The 17,264-nt window shown below is 36.0% G+C and overlaps 1 protein-coding gene across 1 annotated transcript in view; it reads right to left on the bottom strand.

Moving 5' to 3' along the window:
- VPS13B (vacuolar protein sorting 13 homolog B) overlaps positions 1–17,264 on the bottom strand; it is a 759,954-nt gene that overhangs the window by 171,115 nt on the left and 571,575 nt on the right. The window lies entirely within an intron of this gene.

Raw genomic sequence — 17,264 nt, 5'->3', positions numbered from 1 at the left:
AAAATCCCTCCTTTTCTTCTTTCTTTTCTTCATTTTTTTTTTTTTTGTGCCACAGAAAATAGGAGAGAATACTCTTCAATCCATTTTATGAAACCATCATTATTGATACCAAAACCAGACAAAGACAGTAAAACTACAGACCTTAAGAACAGAGACATAAAAATCCTCAAAAAAAGCTGGAAATCAAACCAGCAACATATAAAACTAAGACTATACCATGACCAACAGGGGTTTATGCCAGGAGTACACGGTTGGCTCAATATTAGAAAATCAATCAAAGTAATGATATTATCAGTTTAAAAAACAAAAAGATCATACTAACTGATGCAGAAAAAGTTTTGAAAAATTCAGTATCCCTTTATGATAAGAACTCTTAAGAAACTATCAGTAGTGGGGAGCTTCCTTAATTTGATGATGTTCGCAGATGAAAACCTATAGCTAACATCATACTTAATCATGAAGTATCAAATGCTTCCCCCTAAGATCAGAAACAAGGCAAGGATATGCGTTCTTACTACTCATACTCAACATAATATTAAACAACCTAGCCAGTGCAATAAGGCAAGAAAAAGAAATAAAAGGAATAAAGACTGGAAGGGTAAAAATGTCTATTCACAGATGCCATGATTGCTCATGTAGAAAACTCCACGGAATATATAGAAAAACTCCTAGAATTTATAAGTGAAATTTGGCAAGATTTTAGAATATGAGATCACCATACAAAAACCAATTCCATTTTTACAAACTAGCAGTCTACAGATGGAATAAAAATTAAAAAAAAATTACATTTATAATAGCTCTAAATAAATACTTAGGTACAATTCTAATAAAATACATACAGGTATTTATACTGAACACTACAAAATGCTAAGGAAGTATCAAAAAAGATGTAAGTAAATGGAGACACATACTCTACATATATTCATGGACTGGAAGACTCAACATAGTAAAGATGTCAATCTTCTTCCAACTGATCTATAGATTTGAAACAATTCCAATCAAAATCCCAGCAGTATTTATTCAGATATAGAAAAGCTGATTATAAAATTTATACAGGAGAGCAAAGTAACTAGAATACCCAAAACACTTTTGAAAAAGAAGAGTAACATTGGAGGACTTACAAGATTTTAAAACTTAGCATGAAGTTACCATGATCAAGACAGGATAGTCTTAGAGAAGGGATATACACATATGTCAGTGAAACAAGACAAAGAGTACAGAAATATAGTCCAAACAAAAACTGTCAAATGATTTTTGGAAAAGGTACAAAGGCAATTCAATGAAGAAAGGATAGTTTTATTAACAAACGGTGTTGGACATCCACATGCCAAAAAAAAAAAAAGTGCCTGAATCCAACTTTATACCTTACATAAAATTAACTCAAAATGGATCATAGATCATGGATCTAAACACAAAATGTAAAATTGCATCACTTTAGATAAAAACAGATGAGAAAATCTTCAAGCCCTGAAGTTAGGCAGGGTTCTTCCATACAGTAGCAAAAAACCAAGATTGAATTAAAAAAAAATTTATAAATTGGACTTCATAACTAAAAACTTTTGCTCTGTAAAAAGTAGTATTAAGAGAATGAAAAAAACAAGCTATGTACTGGAAGAAAATATTAGCAAACTGTGTATCTGACAAAAGATTTGTATCCAGAATAAAGATCTTTCAAAATTCAGTAATAAGGAACAAACAGCCTAATCTTACAATGGGAAAAGACCTGAATAAACATTTCACCAAAGAGGATATATTCATGGCAGATAAGCACATACAAAGATGTCCTACATCATTAGTCATTAGAAAAGTGTAAATTAAAATGACAATGAGACATTTATTAGAATGACTAAAATAAAAAATGCTGACAATATAAAGTGCTGTAGAGAAGCTGGAGCTAGTGGGATTCTCATGCATTGATGGTGGGAATTCCAAATGATACATCCACTCCAGAAAACATTTTAGCAGCTTCATATATGATTTATATAACCAACCAATCCCACATCTAGGCATTTATCATAAAGGAATGAAAACTTATGTTCACACAACTTATACACAAATTTTTGATGTAGTTCTATTCATAATCACCCAAACTGGAAACAATTTAGATGCCTTTCAATGGATGAATTGTTAAACTGTGGTACATCTACATAATGGAATACTACTTAGCAACAAAAAGGAATATACTACTGATACATGCAACATCTAGGGTGAATCTCAAAGGCAGTTTGTCAGCAAAAGAAGCCAGTCTGAAAAGGCTACATGCTATGGGATTCCATTTATATGACATTCCCCAAAAGGCAAAATAAACAAACAAAACCCCTTAAAGTGATGGACAGCAGTAGTTATCACAGATTAGGGCTTGGGGAGGGTATGGTTATGAAGAAGAAATACTGTGAGAGGTGTTTTTGGATGATGGAACTGTTCAGTATCTTGATTGTGGTTGTAATTACGTATATCTACATATGTATTAAAATTCACAGAACTGTATATCAAAAAAGGATTTCATTGCATATTAATTTTAAAAATAAAAAGCAATGTTGTTTCAATGACTTTGTGATATGCATTATAGAATAGTGTTTTTTCCCACTTCATTTCATTAGTTTTCAGTCTCACATGTGATCCTCAAAAAGTCTAACAGCTTGAATATGTCCATGACTCTTATATGTAGGGGAAGCCCACTTTGGGCCTACGTGTTAACCAAATATGTACTAGGTTAGTTTTTGAGGTTTGCTTCCCATTCTCCATGGCCCCTCTAACAAGGTAGTAGAACATTGTTGGTGGCCCTTCTGTAGAAGGCGAAAAAGATGGAACGCTATTTCTAAATGTTAGGGAAGCCACAGGACACTTTCTGATCTTACTAATACCAAATAAGGCATATTAAAGTTAGGAGCTTTAATAGATAGACTAGAGTCAGTTAAGTTGGCATAACTCAAAAGCACAGGTCAGTTTGGTGCTATCTAAAGTATGTTAATCCACAAGTAAGAATACATTCTTTATAGGACCTGGCTTGTATTACAAAACACATTTTAAAAGAAGGGTTCTTTTTATCAATCGAGTTCAGATGCTGATAATTCAGAAAAAGAAATGTGTACTAAAATCAATCATATTGGTGAATTTCAACTATGAATCTACTTGAGTCACATTATTGACCTTATTTTACCAATTATAACTGCTTTGAATAGTCTGAAATCAGAAAGATCCATTTCCCAAAGCAATACTGAGGACAGCCCAAAATATATATTCCATACAACTCTAATAGCTTGAAATGGGGATGGCAAGTACATAATTAATTACAGTTGCTGTCTTGTTCTACCTTTAAAAGTCATGAATCTCTATTAGGTCGCTCATTTATACATAACAATTGATCAGGACTCAACAAATTTTAGGAAAAAAGACATTCTGAAGTAATACCTTGGATCTCCCTCTCTCAGTTTGTCCCAAGAGTGTCAGTGTGATTTTAAACTTTACTAACTTCAGAAGCATAAATGCTATAGATTTTAAAACTATTTTGAAAGCTTATTTAAATTTCTTACATATTTCTTTTGTTTCATGAATTTGAAATGTGAATTTTTTTAAAAAAGATTTTATTTATTTATTTGACAGAGAGAGAGAGACAGTGAGAGAGTGAGCACAGGCAGGGGGAGTGGGAGAAGGAGGCTTCCCACTGAGCAGGGAGCCAGATGTGGGGCTCGATCCCAGGCCCCTGGGATCATGACCTGAGCCGAAGACAGATGCTTAACGACTGAGCAACCCAGGCGCCCCTGAAATGTGAATTTTTAATGTTAATTTTTTGTGGTGCTGGTTTCTAGACAACCCTCTCTCAGACCAGTGGATTGGTCAAGGAGGGCTTCTTATTTGGACACTCTGGTCGCTTGATTTATCCTTCCTGTGGGGTCATGTCAACACTGATGTATACACCAAAACTTCATTCTTTGGGTGATCTTAAACCTAGGAGTACAGTCTCTCAGTCACTGAACAGCAGCTGATGAAAGTTTTCATAAAGTTCAAAAATCTAGTAGAAGTATATATACACATAGCACAAGATAGCTGTTAACTATAAGAAACAAATCGAGCCTTAAAACATTTAAATAATTTACCTTAAATATTTGTGTGTGTGTTTGCATACAGTGCAACATCTGTGCATGGTGCCCTCCAGTGGCACACACAGTCCCTCATGCCTACCCCCGTAGAGCTGGGTCCATATGTAAACAGAGCGGCTGGACAGTCCCATTTGGGCAAGCTGGAGAATGCTATAAAGCCAAGAGCCCCAAAAGCAGAGCTGAAATGAGGTTATTCTGTAATACCAGCTATTCCTTTCAAAAGTACCAGCTCCACCAAGAGAGAGGAAGCATGCACCAGAGTGAAAAGCACCACAAATGAATTAGTGCCTGTTACGGTTGGGTAAAGTCCATCTACATGTATGAATCCTTCAACCAAAATCATGAAGTTATTGCCACATCTAAAAGTGTAACAAATCTGTATTGTTACATTTATTACTTACCCAGTTCCTTGAAAACTTTCACATCCTTGAACTAGCAGTCACTTTTTTTGGGTAGAAAATTAGTGCCTTTACTTTACTGTAAATATTTTCAGTCTCATAGTGACAGGAAGATTATTTTAACAAATGGAAAAATTATGCAACAAAAGAATCTGGCGTTTTTAAATACAAAAAAATAGAAATAGGGGCACCTGGGTGGCTCAGTCAGTTGAGCATCTGACTTTGGTTCAGGTCATGATCTCAGGGTCCTGGGATCGAGCCCCATGTTGGGCTCTCTGCTTGGTGGGGAGTCTGCTTCTCCCTCTCACTCTCCCTCTGTGCTCCCCCCCCCCAAATAAATAAATAAATAAATAAATAAATAAATAAATAAAATCTTAAAAATATGTAAAAATTGAGCAATGTATTTTCTGGTATTTATACTTAAAAATTGATGAAAAACATTAACTTCATTATTAAGATAAGAACAGTAATAAAAATGGACTAGAAAAGTTTTCTTCAACAGAGACACAGTGGGAGCTATATAGAATAATGTTTTACAAAAACTGGAAATACACCTGGATAAAGAACCAGGCATAAATTGTCAATGTGGATTTTATTCTAATTACTATCAGACTGTTTGAAAAGGTTTAGAATTTTTTCATAATCCTCATCAAATTTTAATAAATGGATTACTTTAAAGTTTAGGTTTTAAGAATATGCAGTAATAGAGAATCTCCCAGCTGAGTCATCTATTTCTTTGCCAGATACAATTTCTCACCATTCCCAGAACACATTCTGGATCTTTAAGTTACCAAGTAAACCCATGCCTGTCAATTATCAGATTCTCATTATCCTTCAAAACTTTCTGAACAGCTACCAGGAAACAGAATGATGAGATGACTATTGAGTTAAAAGGAGATTAGACAAATACAAATAAATTATACTTATTTTATGCTCCCATCACCCTAGGAGATGACTTAATAGTGAAAGGAAAAGAATCATATTGTAGTAATGAAATCAGAGAGTAAAGTCAAGCCCCAGAGGTGATTCCCCTAAGTTTATGTTAATACACACCTTGTGGGGGACCAAACATCAACTGGAAAAGTTTCCTGAAAACTGTTCCAGCTATTTTCTCATTTAAAATGTTCCAACTTTACTTTACCCATTAGTCATCATATTACTTACATTTATGATGTATTTTGAAATCTATTACCAAGAACCCAATGGATTCAATATGGCTTGTTATACCCAAATCATAACATTTATGAAAGAAAACTTCTCTGTTAAGTGTTTCTTCCTTTGGAATTTTATTTGTAAAAGACACTTTTTTTTTTTTTAAAGACAAGCAAGGCTTGCTCATTAAACAGTGCATACGTGATGGCTATGTAGTGGCTCAGGAATGATGTGCTTCCCCCCCCCCCCCATTTTAGAGAGGTAAACACAAAACACAGAACAAACCTGTAATCAAGCTTGACTTTATGAATTATTGTATCTCTAATAAAAATATTTTTTTATTATTAGATCATAGAACATTTTTTTCTTAGTTAGCAATTTAAATTCAGATTTTTGTGACAGTGTCCAAGTAAACATACTCCTGATGATAATGGACAGTGGTGACTGAGTATTCACAGGTGTGAGAAGTGGAAAACCTGGAAAGTTGCCATGACAATGAGATCAATGTGTTTTTATCGAAGGTGTGAAGTGTAAAGACCTCAGCGGTGGCAGATGTGAGTGCTTCAATTAACAATGGTAAAGCAAGCGGACGTGGATAAGCTGTCCCATGTGCTGCTGAGGAGGCTCAGCGACATGGGCTGACACGTGTTCTTGCTTGGGTCAGCCAGCAGCAGCTCATGGTGCTTACAACTAGGATGTGGGCATCACCACTACCAGCATTATCCTCATACACATATTATTAGGATCAGGCATTGACTTTTTTGACTACATTGTACTCCCCCGCCCCATTACAACATAAATGCTCTGATTATTGGGCAACTGTACTGGTTTTCTAAAAGGAGTGTATTAAACAGAACTTATCTAAATGAACTTCTCTCTCTCCAAACAGTCACCAAAAAGGGCTAAGCACATTCTATTGCTCTAATAATTTTGGCAGCTCTTTTGATGGCTATGTCCTTCCTTTTTCTTTTTTGCTCTTCTCCGTGATGGCATGTACTCATCCTTGGTTGGAGACAGCAGAGCTACTTTTTGGCAACAGCCAAATTTTGTTTTGAGACAAGGGAACAAGGATTCCACAGTGAGGGAAGATTAAAAACATGAAGAATCCAATTTCTAGAGGCTCCCACTTCCAATGATGAGATAATTTGAGTAGCATTTAAAATAATGACTTAAGAATAATACCAAGCAACAACTAATTGGCCACCACTGGAATATGCTGGAAAAATAGTTCACCCCCCCAGCTTTATTAAGGTACAACTGACAAATGAAATTTTAAGATATTTAAAGTATACATTATGATGATCTGATATATTCATACACTGTAAAAAAAAATTCCCCTCATCTAGAAAATCAACTCATTTTTAAAAATGGGTAAATAAAGATACAGAATTCAGCATCTATCCTACCTTCCTTACATGAGCAATACTACTGAGTAACCAAGTAGTAGATGAGGGGATGTTTCTTTTTATAGAAGTATTTTAGTTAATACATGGAAAAGGAGTGTTTGCATGAAAATATTACTGTTTGTAACCTCCAATGAATTCAGGCATTCAGCATCAATGGCTTTTAACATCACAAAAAGAGACCTTCAGATATTATGTGCCTTCTGATGGAACAACACAAACCCTTTTACAGAACAGTCTTGCTAAAAAAAAAAACCACAATAATAATAAGCAAACCTGAATAGGTTAATCCAACTACCAATTTATATATAGCAAATACAGAGGACGGGGGAATAGACAATCCAAACTGCGACAGGGGCGACTGGGTGGCTCAGTCAGTTAAGGGTCTGACTCTTGGTTTCCTCTCAGGTCATGATCTCAGGGTCGTGAGATGGAACCCTGCATAGGGCTCTGCGCTCAGTGGGGAGTCTGCTTGGGATTCTCTCTCTTCCTCTCTCTCTGCCCCTCTCCTGGCTCACGTGCGCCCTCTCTCTCAACTAAGTAAATAAATAAATACAATCTTTAAAAAAAAATTTAAACTGTGGTAAACTCTACAAGATAAATGATCTGGCTTCTTCAATATATAAATTACAGGGATGAAAAATGATAGAGGGGAAAATCTGTGATTAAAAGAAACTAGAAAGACATATCAACCAATAGTCATGCATAGAACATATATGGTTTCTGGTTAAAAAAAAAAAAAAAAACCAACCCAAGAAATACACATGCACACAAATACCCACGCATCAACACACACTTTTCCCCTCCCCCCTCTTCACATACATTATGATATGGATAAGATAACTGGAAATTTGAACACTACATATTTGGTAACACTGAAGAATGACTATCTTTAGGTTTGATAATAGTATTGTGGTCACGTTTTTAAAAGTTCTTATGTTGTAGAGATACATAATACTGAAATATTATAGATGATATAATACAATGCATGGAATTTGCTTCAAAATAATACAGAAGGTGAGGAAGTGGATAGGGGTATGTGAGAAACAATACTGCCCACAGATGACAATTACTTAAGCAGGAGGTTCTGTATACTGATATTCAGTATACTTTTGTATATATTTGAAAATTTCCATGATATAAAAGTTAAAAAAAACACAGAGATGAGAATGCACATGGCATATGAAAAAGTCACATTGGAAGATGATGTCAAGCCATTTTGCCTCCAAACCATCAAATCCCTTTTGTCCCTCTTGAACTTCAATAGGTGATCTTGCTTCTAGCTTCGTGGGGAAAGTTAAAGCCATCACATTTCCAACAGTTTCTTGCTACCAAACTAAAAAACTACCTGCATATGCCCCTTTCCTTCCCTTCTTTAATTTATGTAAAACAGAGACTCTATTGCTTCTCTAATTTGAAACTGGTTCTTTCAAATATGTACTGGATTCTTCTTCCCTCTTTCTTACGCACCTATGTTGATCTTTTCTCTTTTTTAGTTTACCTAGTTCTTCTCTTAACTGGATTCCTCTTGTGAATATTTAAATATGAGAAAACTCAAGTCTCTTTCATCACTAAAACAAAATCCCCAAACCATGATCCCCGATGCTCCTTCGTATACTACCCTTTATTATTGTTCTTCACAAACTTCTTGAAGGAGTTATTTATATTCTCTGCTTCTACTATTTCTTTTTTCCCTCCCATTTACCTCAATGCATTCCAGACTATTTTCTATCCAGGTTAACTTGATGGGGGAAAACACTTGCAGTCACAATGCCTATAACTCTACTAGATATTTTCAATTTCTCATCTTTCTGTGTCTCAAAGCACTACTGATTTGGCTTCTTTGACATTCTACTTTTCAAATTCTCCTCTTAGCCCACGGTTTCCTCCTGGCCAGTAAAATCCTGATTGGACTTCCTCAAGATGCAGTCTTAGGTTCTTTTCTCTACTTCCTCTCTATTCTTTCCTTGAGTAATCTCTCATTCAGGCCCATGGCTTGAATTAGAATCTATATCCCAAAGACTCTAAAACATTCAATCCTTTATCACCGGTCTTGGTCTCGTGACTCCAGATCTGTATGAATAACTGCCACAAACTCAACAACTCAAGACAAAACTCATGATCTCTCCATACCCTCACACATGAAAACAAAATAAAACCAAAAACAATGTGGTTCTCTTCAAGTATTTTCATCTCAGTAATCAGGATTACCACTTGTCTCAGCTAGGGCTGCCGTAACAAAACACCAGAGCCTGGTGGCTTAAACAACAGAAATTTACTTTCCCACAGTTCTAGCGGCTGGAATGCTGAGATCAGGGTGCTAGCATTATTGGTTACTGGTGAAGGCTCTCCTTCTAGCTTGCAGATGGCCACATTCTCAATGTGTCCTCACATGGCAGAGGGGGAGAGACAGCAAACTCTCTGTTGTCTCTTCTTGTATGTGTACTATCCCATCATGAGGGAGCCCCCACCCTCATGACCTCATCTAAACCTAATTAACTCCCAAAGGCCCCATGTCCAAATACCATCATAGTGAATATTAGAGTTTCAACGTATGAACTTTGTGGGGACAAAGCACCATCCACCCAGTTAGACCAGTCAGAGACCCAGAAGCCATGTTTATATTTTCTCCCTTACCCACTATCTCCCTACTCCATTACCATGGTCTATAGATTTTGGCCTCCCAATATCTACCAATTCTTTTACTTCTTCCTATTTCTTATCACCATTCCCTGATCCAACTTCTAATTATCTCTCACCAGTACTACTGCAATATTATCCTAATTGCTCCTTTTTTTTTTTTTAAAGATTTTATTTATTCATTCAACAGAGACAGCCAGCGAGAGAGGGAACACAAGCAGGGGGAGTGGGAGAGGAAGAAGTAGGCTCCCAGAGGAGGAGCCTGATGTGCGGCTCGATCCCAGAACGCCAGGATCATGCCCTGAGCTGAAGGCAGACGCTTAAGGACTGAGCCACCCAGGCGCCCCTAACGGCTCCCTTCCATCTACTCTAGCCCTTCTTAGTGTTCTCCACCCTGCAACCAGAGTTATCTTTTCAAAATGCAGACATAACCATATGAACACACACACCTCCTCCCTCCCTTACTGCATACATGTCCTGCTGACAGCTCTTCAATGGTTCCTCACCACTCTTAAGATAAAAGCCCTAAAATCCTTGATTATGGCCAGCAAGGCCTGGACTCTGCCTCTCTTTATAGCCTCACCTCATAGCACTGGTCTCCTCACTCTTCCCTGTTTTCATTTCCTGTAATCGGACACGATACCTCTCTCCATACTATCTTTTGCACATATTCTCCCAGAAATCCACTCTCCCCTCAGTCCTTGGTCAACTCCCTTGTGTCCTGTGCAACTCAGCTGCAGGGTCAGTTACTGTAAGAAGCTTCCCTGAATCTCCACTCTTATGAATCCACAGAACTTCATGACACGTATATTAGTTTATCATTATATATTACTTTGTGTGACTCTCTGGCCAACAAATTCTGTCTTTTCTACCAGATTATGTGCATTTCTTGAGAGACGGGACTGCTTAGAACAACACCTGGCATATTGCAATTGCTCACACTATCTGGTGTGAAAATAAATGAAGAGCTCCATTAGGGATTACAGTCATTTTAGAACTTGAAGAAATCTTAAAATAGCTCTCTTACGTTACAGAAGAAAATACTGAGGCTCACAGAAGTTAAATAATCTTACTCAGGATCACCTGCTTAGTGACAACTAAGCCAGATGACATCAGATTAGAGAGAGCCTTGAGGGCTGAGGAGAACTTTGACCAGATGGAACTGAGGGAGCTGGGAGGTCGACATCATAGGAGTTTGGCAGGGGAGGCTCATTTAGCAAGGCCACAGGGGACAACAGGATTAGTGAGTAAAAGGAGAATCTGGAGGGAAGGCTGTTGGTAAACAGACTGAGGAAGTAATCCCAGCATAAACCTAAACAAGGGAGGTAGCTGACATGACATGGGGGGAGGGACATTTCAAAGGAAAAATGAAGAGGGCTTGGAATTCAAAAGAAAAAAGGATGAATCAAAAGTGATAGTAAAATTGTGAGAAAACATGACTGGAATAATGTTGTTATCTCTAGCACATGTAAAGAAATTTGAAGACTATACTAAGGGCAGGAATGAATAAGGAGAGGAGAGAAAAATGGTTTAATTTAATGTAAACATATTGAATTTTAAATAACTAAACGTATCTAATAGGCAGATGGAGAAATAGTCCTGGAGTTGGATAAGTCAAACCCAGAGCTAGGCATCTGGGAGTTGTTAGCATAAAAGAGACAGCTGAGGTTACTGTACAGAGAGATGGACAGAAGGCCGTACACTGTGTCCCTGGAAAGGCACAGGTTGGAGAGGTAGGGGAAGACGACTTGCATGCAAGCACAAAGTTGCAAGGTTACAGTTAGGAGAAGCCAAATAATGTTCTCTTTTTCTTCCACCTTAGTCTGCTGCACTTTCTAGGGAAAGATACCTCCCAATTACCCTCATTCTCGTCAGTAGAAGAAATAATCATTCCAGGATTGGACCACATAAAGAAATAAAGAATCTAAATAATTGCCAAACCAGTGACATTCCCTGCAGGAGACCTGGTGCTGCCTCTTCCCATCTGGCCACACCCACAACCAGTTTCTGTGACTTTTTGGGTCCCATTACTTAGCCAAGCATACTCCCCTGGAGGCACTACTGTCAGCCCGACTTTTTTTTTCTATTGATTTATTGCTTTGCATACAGCCCAACTTTCAAAGATTTAAAGTCTCTTCACTCAACAGTGTTGGTAAGAAATTAATGTGGCTTACTGGTTCTACAGTAAAATTTGGTATTAAAATCACGTTGTTATAGGAATAAGAGAAAAAAGATTATTAAAAAATTAATTAAAAGTCATCCACTTTCCTCATTTCTTCCAAAGGTACGAGTTAGAGTTGAAAAAGTAAAGTTGAAATAATGAAAGGCTTTCCTGGGTTTTAAAATTTTTGGTCCACTCCCTATTTGGCACCCTGACATCAAGTTTACCATTTCATTTTGATAAAATCATGGGGAAAATAAACTATGATAACGTAATGCCGATGCTGCAAACTGAAACCCATAAAACTGGGGAAGTGTAAGAGTCAAGGTTCTTATAGTTTTATTAACTAGTTTATATTTCTTAAATGTAGAAGATAGCCTGCTAGTATGGCTGTAAAATTAAATTAAGATAGAGACAGAACTCAAGGGGATGGGCCTTGGCTCCATTTCTGGAAAGAGAAACGAGGCAAAGGGTTAACTATTAGGGCAGCATTAAGAGAAATTAATTACAATGAGCTCCTTAAGATGCTTACTTTCACACTGAAATCTTCTTGTGTTTAAATATTCTGTTACTTAGTCTTCATTTTCCACTCCAGAAAATGTCAGGAGGTTATTTGTGTCATCTTTTTTAGGTATCTTAATTCCTCTGAACAAGTACTTTCATGATATATCTGAAGTAATCCTCACTGAGTAATAAAAGAATATAAAAGCAGAATTCACCAAGAAAAATGAAAACATTTCAAAAATACGCATCTGGAGGTAAACAGCTTTAAATCTCTACTGTCTATTTACATAAACCTATTTGAATGGTGTACTACTGTCTCTGAGAAGTTTTCTAAAGGAATATTTTACATTATTCAATAAGTATATATTTAAAAAATAAGTATATATTTTTTATTCAAATGAAAGAAGTTTATGGGAATAGGATTATCCTAAGATGTTTAGAAATTTTTTGTAAGTAAAAATTAGAATCACTGCAACCTATAAAACAGTAAGTTGATCCATAAAATGTAAGAAAACAGTGTTCAAAATAGGATCACAACCCATTAAAAGTCTAATTTTTACAACAAAAATCAAATAAAACCAGAGCTGAAACCAATCCAAAGCCAGAATGAAATTAAAAAGACATGGAAACTATATAGGCAAATTAATGAGCAGGTTAAACAGGGAGAGACTAAAGAAATGATTTTATTAAGAGAAAAAGATTCCAGCTGTTATGTGTTTCATCTAGAGACACCAGGTATACTGTATACTAAAATAAATGTGAAATTGTAGTCATAACTGTGTTTGATACAACCATTTTACTTAAATTATATGAAGACTGCAGTATGCTAATTAATTTACAACAAAACATAAATGATGTGGTAATGTTCTCCCAATTTGGCACCAATTTTTCTTTGTTGTCATTTAAATGTCATTTCATTAAATGTCATTACAGTGACAGTGTTCAAAAATATGTCTGCAAAGGAACAATGAAAAAAAATACCAGGGAGCGCAAATGTTTTTACAAATGACCCTGAGTTAATTAGAAAAATATGCACCCTTCCCAGTTCTTCTTCTCACGTGTCAGCTCTCATTAAATTAAAAAAAAATTTTTTTCTCATTTCAAAGTTTAGGAATCCTATGGCTAACAAAACTTTTACACTGGGATCAAGTGGGCACATTCCTAAGTTTCTGTATGATGTCATACCAGGCAGTTCACAGCTGAATTTGAATTTGCAAGAACTATGAATGATTTTTCAATAGAAGAAGTATCTGATCTAATGCTAATTTTTTCTCTGTAGGCTAACTGTGCTGGGAACAGGTGGCCCTGCTTTCAATTACGGAGGGCTAGCATGCCAGTGTGAGGCCTGGATTAGTTCACCTTCTCACGGGGAATTCTCCTCGGTTGGGAATGGATTTATTATGGCTTCACACATGGAATAGAGCTCATGTCAGCTGAGGGCAGTGACACATCATATGATTCAAATTAACCTGCTGTGGACTGTTCCGCAGGGCTTAGATTGTGTATTAAAATGACGACATTTTAAAAACAGCTTGAAAGAAACCAGGATTGCTGAACTGCAATGGTTCCAATTTGTTCCAACTAATCTATCACCTGCTGGAGATATTATTCTAGCGGGTTTCTGGTAGCTGCTGCTTTCCAGGTTTCTCCAAGCCACTGACCTTGCTAATGGGTACAACTGTTGCCTCTGAAGGAAGGAGATGGGGGTGAGAGAGCTTTGAAGGGCTTTTTGATGTAGAAGTTGGGACCTACCATTTGCTCTAAGGTACTATTAAGTGAACAGAGGAAATAAGGGAATACTCAAGAACTCTGAATTATTTTTCCAAAAACAAGGGCTAAAGAGCAGCATTTGTATCCCATTGTTTAGATGTATAATCCCTGCAAAAAAAAATCCGTAAGGCTGAATTCAAAAGCTGTTTTCACCTTAAGAAGAAAACTTAAGTTTAGGTAGTTATAATCAGTATTTCCTGTATTCTCCAGGGTCATAACTTTTATTGCTCCTGAAATGTTAATTCAGGAGCAAGAAAAGAATAAGTGAAAATACACCATTTTAGAGTTATAGCATAAAACTCTGGGAATGATACTTAAATAGGATGTGTACCTAGATTAAAAAACTAATGGTAGCAAAAGATTCTTAATGACAACACCACATACAAATCAAAAGACTTTTTTATTTTTTTTAAAGGGAGGGAATGACATTGGGGAATATTATAAAGCTGACGCCTGTTCCCATAGTCTCAGCATAAATAATATTCCTCTTGGTATACTATTTTCTAAAATCTGGAAAAAAGATAATTTTCTTGAGTTGTCAAAAATCTATAAAATAATACACTCCTATGGTAAGAAATACTTTATGTGTCCTCTATGTCTATTGATCTCTAAATTAATATAGAGTGGCAACTTGGCTGTGTAGTAAGAGAGTATGATTAGTCTATGGACTAACATCTACTTATATACTTTACATGACAAATTATTTACCGTAAGGAAATTTTTGTCTAGGATAGTAAATTCTGGAGCAGTTCAAAGATGTTAGGTTAGTATGTAGTGGAATCCCACACAACTGATATACCATTCAAACCTATCTTCCCTCAAATAATTTATGAAAGAAAACTACTTTTGGTTAAAATGTTTTAGACTTTGAAGAACTTAAACCATTAATTAGACACTATATTTGATTTTTCATAATAAAATTACCATTTAAAAAACCACTCATCATTCCTTCTATTCATTCCCCACTCCTATGTCCCAAAATATCTGCAGTTTGGTCCTCAATAGCTGTGTGTGTATTTGTATTCATTCATTCATTCATTCATTCATTCATTCATTTATATATGAATCATATAAAAGCTTGTTACAAAACTGTAGTCCCCAGCACCAATCCCACTTTACCTGGGAGCTTGTTAGAAATGTAGAATTTCATTCCCACCTTCGAGAACTATTAAACCATTTGCATTTTAACAAGCTCACCAGAGATGCTTCAAATGCACACTCAAGTGTGAGAAGTGCTACTATTAAATAACGCTTTCAATCCATTTGTTTAAAAGTTTGAATCTCCAGATAGATTATCACTCTTACTGAATAAACATAAAATAAAGAATGGCATATATTTAATTTCCAACTTAAAGAAGTGTAAGAAACATAAAAGTACTATTTTTAAAAAGATCACATTTCTATTAGTCACATTAAATCTAGAATTATAAACATAATTTTTCATTCATTCATTGACATTTCTCCTGAAATTTAATTTCTTTGGTTGCCATGAAAATATGGTACACAGCTATGGATTTGCAGATCCCATTCTCTAACAACTCAATCAAATAGAAATTAGAAGTGAACTTTCTAGCCAAAGTGAGTGAAAGACTATGCCTAAAAGCAAAAAAATCTGAAACTAAAAAAGCGAAGAGGGAAACCAAGTTTCTTTCTCATTTCTCCATGAACTAACCATATATTCTTACCCAATTTCACCCATTCTAACATGTTCAGTCTTTCACATGTGAACAACTCTGAAGTCAGGAAGTGCCCTGAAACGGATATAAGAAAGCACTGTATCATAGTTTAAATAGCAGATATTTTTTCTTTTTTCTTGGTACATAAAATGTTTTTTCCTATAATTGATGATGGCTTGGATTCAATGAAATATGGTATTTCACACTCACTAGCCAAGTACTAGGACTCACATTACTCTCAATCTATCCATTACCTCACCCCAAAGGTTTCTTCCAACTTTAATGACTCTCTTAGCCTTCATCATCAGCTTCTTGCTTTCCTTTGAGTCTTTCAAACCATGTCTAGTACTTACAATGATTAGAAATAGTTCTTCATACTGCTACACCTTTTAAATCCCAGTACTGGGAAGAACAGGGCCCCAGTGAAAGGGCCAGTGTAGGTGGCTTTAGGCTCTCTTTACTCCAGACATGATGACAAGCGGCCTTCTTCAATCTGTGGCTATGGATCATAAGTGCATTGGTATGCCATGACACACACTGAACTGGGTCCACGCAGGGTTATTTTTCACTCATCAAAGTTCATGCCTTGCAGTGTATTGCTAGAGATCTCAAGACAGTTTAACACCACTGTTTTAAATTCTTAATGAAGAAACTAATATTCTTTTGATGACTAATATGTTTTGAAGCACTGTAAGTATAAAATAAAGCAAATCAAAATGTAGTAATTTTTATTAAATAGTTAAGATCTCACTGAAGTGAGGGAAGAATAATAAAAAGAGGAAGGGAACATGACATGAAGGAAGAAGAAATAGAGTAGGAAAAAGAAAGGAGGAGGAGAAGGAGAGGAAAAAATCTATGCTAAAATTAGCGTAGTACAGAAGTGATCTAGGTCTTTGGAGTCATAAAGATCCGCGTTTGAATGGCTCCACTGCCATTCCTTCACTTTTCTAAGTCTTAACTTCCTAATTCATAAAACAGGGATAACTATGGTGCCTCCTCCTTGGGTCTATGTGAGTATGTAATGCACTTAGTACCTGGGACTAAGCACTCAATACATTTTGATAACCATACCGATCTAAAACTGAGTATTAATGTCTCAAGCACTTTAAGTATTTGAAATAAGTATACTTATCTAATCAAATATATCTATGTATACTATCTTACGTATATATATCATGTATCTCATCCAGCCATCTATTTTATTCTTTCTGTTTACACTAGGAAACAGAGGCATAGGAGATTACATCAACTGCCTAAGGTCACTCAATTAGCAGAAAAGGTAGAAATAAAGTCTTGGGTCTTTGGCTTACAGTCAATTATTCTTTAATTGATAACTATTTTTTGTCAGACCAAAGGTAATTTTTTTCTAAAGATTTTATTTATTTATTTGAGAGAGAGCATGAGTTGGGGGAGAGCCGAAGGGAGAGGGAGAAGCAGACTCCCTGCTGAGCAGGGAACCT

The sequence above is a fragment of the Ursus maritimus genome, unplaced genomic scaffold (assembly GCF_017311325.1).
Source record: "Ursus maritimus isolate PB19 unplaced genomic scaffold, ASM1731132v1 scaffold_9, whole genome shotgun sequence".
In the NCBI taxonomy this organism is placed as follows: Eukaryota; Metazoa; Chordata; class Mammalia; order Carnivora; family Ursidae; genus Ursus; species Ursus maritimus.
Note: the sequence above shows the minus strand (reverse complement) of the source record. Positions and strands in the feature narration are given on the sequence as shown.